Source organism: Otolemur garnettii, unplaced genomic scaffold (assembly GCF_000181295.1).
Source record: "Otolemur garnettii isolate 467f Iridium unplaced genomic scaffold, OtoGar3 scaffold00154, whole genome shotgun sequence".
NCBI classification, from domain to species: domain Eukaryota; kingdom Metazoa; phylum Chordata; class Mammalia; order Primates; family Galagidae; genus Otolemur; species Otolemur garnettii.
Genome location: NW_003852549.1, coordinates 1024830 through 1027587, shown reverse-complemented (window position 1 = coordinate 1027587; position 2758 = coordinate 1024830). Strand labels below are relative to the sequence as shown.

Here is a 2758-nt window from a genome sequence, read left to right as displayed (position 1 = left end):
CTTCTTCTCACCCACTTGGGTCACTAGTTGTCAGAGCAATGATGGCTTTTTCTTTGTATCAGAATGCTCTTTTGAACTGACGGATATAGAAAAATAATGGCAATTCTCACAGTTTTAACGCTTCTAGAGCAAGCTATTGCATTAGCGGTCTATATTTTTTTAACCTTTCACCCTTGGTTCAGAAGCAGGTGACATTTGTCAGGAATTGAAGAAGAGACTAGAGCCTTGAAAAACTGTGATGTGTCCAAGCCTCTAACTCTTTGCTCATGATTATAAGGAGAAGACTTGTGAACTTCCATCAGGAATAGAGGGGTACAAGGATGACTTAAGACTGGTTTTGCCCTTTGAAAATATAGCTATGTGTGAACTTGTGCATTGGTGCATACAAGTATATCATAGACAGGGAGAAACCCCAGCCTGGTTCCATGTTCAGAGACACAATCAAAGGCAATTCTTCACCATGGGGAAAAATGTGGCAATAACAACCCACTCAGGTAATGATGATGCTTACTGCAGAGGGCTTAAAGGCATTTACACGCTCTTTCATCTACACCATGACTTCCCTGTAGCAGATATGAGCACTAAATATATTATGAAAAGCTACAAAAATAGATCTTTTACGAATACTGACTCTAATTCTTTCCAAACAACATGTATCATTATCCCGATGATTCAGATGCCAAACTAAGTTTAAAAAGGTTAAAAAGTTTCCAGCATCACAGAGCCAGCAGGATTCAAATTCTTTGCTTCACACTACAGATTAGCTCCCGTATTGCAGAAGAAGTGCATCACATACTCTACACTATTAAAAACAAACTCTCTGCCTTTTAAAATATATATTATATGTGTTGAATTTCTCAGTCCTGCTCTCTGTTGTCCATGATTGTCTGTGGGAATCCAGGGTTTAAAAGCAAGAATGGCCTTGGTGAAAGGACTGGTATAATGTATAAGGTCAGGTCTTTCTTCCTCGGAGGCTCGAGGGGAGACCCCATTCTCAGTCACACAACCAGCTGAAAGAATCTCACCTCACAGATGGCAAATCAATACCAATCTTGCTTCTTCCACTCCAGCATGGAGACTTTTGTGAAACTTTTTCACTATTGGCTTTTGTTTGTTTCCTGTTATTAAAAAACTATCCTTGGACATGCAATTTTTATTCCCTTCTCTCAATATCAGAAAGTGTTGCTTTAGCTTTGTGTAGTGGTAGTATCATAGCCAATGAGGTTTATACGAGGCATGATTATTGCTAATTGAAAACTTTTCCCAATACCCACAATGATTTGAAATATAGTTGGCACTGGCAATTTTTGACAGTCTCTATGGAGACTGAATTTTAAATTTAAAAGAAAAAAAGAGTTGCTTTAACCTGTAGAGAAGTAACCTATCATCTCAAAAAATCCTATCATCATAATTACTTATCTTACCTAATAAATTGTTATACAGTAATACATATTGATAGACATCTATAAGGCACAAGTATTTATAAAAATTTGTCAAAATAATAAATCACTGATACTTCTATCTTATACCAACATGCATGAAGATATAAATAATTTGTTTCAGTTCCTTCCTAAGAGGAATATTTGAGAGTTGTTATCACATTTAAATTAACAGTATATTATAGCTATAGAATTTCAAGTTGGAAGGAATCTGAAAAATCATCTATTCTAGCACTCTAATTTCAGATGAGGTTTAGTGAAATAAAATTAGGTTTATAAGGTTACACAGTAAGTTAGAGACTGAAACAATACTTTCCACGTTTCTGGATCCCTGAGCCAATATCAATAACAAGTTCCATCTATATGAACAGCATTGAGGAACTGTCATACTGAATGACACCTAATTCTGATTAAATGCTATATCTAGAGATTCCTATATAAAAATAAGAGATATAGCAAATTACTACAGGAAATTTAGTTGAGGTTCTCAGAACCTGATGCTACCCTGTGGTAGGATAATACCCTGTAGTTATCAGTAAATCATATGTAGACACTTTGTTGTGGTATGATAGGCCTGACATTTATGCCAAGTCAAACTCAAGAAGTTTAAGAATGAATTTCTATACTATAGAAATTTATCACATTCTATTTCCTAGCAGAACTTGTCCTGGATACTACTAAGCAACATTGACCATTCTAAAAAGTTTGTTCTGGTCTGGGCCCATTTGTTATAATTGGTTGGTAAAGGCTTATTTGGACTAATTAAAGGCAGTGTTAAAAAAACTGTAAGACTTTAGTTTTACTCCAGAATCCACTCACCTAGGACTTACTTTAACTTAGCTTCACCAAGAGTTTAGTTGCCTTAGCAATATAATATAGTTAATCATAGTACTTGACTTACTGAATTATGAGAAACAAATAAAATTAAGTGCTTCATAGTGCTTTGAATGCAAAAATATATACATAAAAAGCAAAAATAGACCAGTGTCTCTTTTATGGGAACTTACCTTAAAGATGTCACTGAGGCAAAAGAAAGAGGTAGAAAGATGCCAGATGTAGCACATGTACACACACATAAGCCTTGGAGGAAAAACATATGTTTACTTTCAAGTGAGGGTCTGGAGACAGAATGGTAGCCCAGGACATCATAGAAAGAGAAAAGGCTAGAGAAGAGACTCCCAGTCATCTAACACTAAGGGAATGGAAGTCTGGGGTGTTTTGTAAGTGTAAGACTGAATATCATGTAGCAGTCAGAAGTAACAAACTAAATTGCATCCACCTACAAAGATAGATTTTAAAATGTGATATTGAGTAAAAAT

General features: G+C 35.4%; 1 non-coding gene across 1 annotated transcript; it reads left to right on the top strand.

Annotated features, from left to right (window-relative positions):
- The first annotated feature begins 1189 nt into the window (after positions 1-1189).
- LOC111728397 lies at positions 1190-1326 on the top strand. Its single transcript, XR_002775706.1, has one exon. It is a non-coding gene; the product is annotated as a U4 spliceosomal RNA (small nuclear RNA).
- Positions 1327-2758: the final 1432 nt, after the last annotated feature.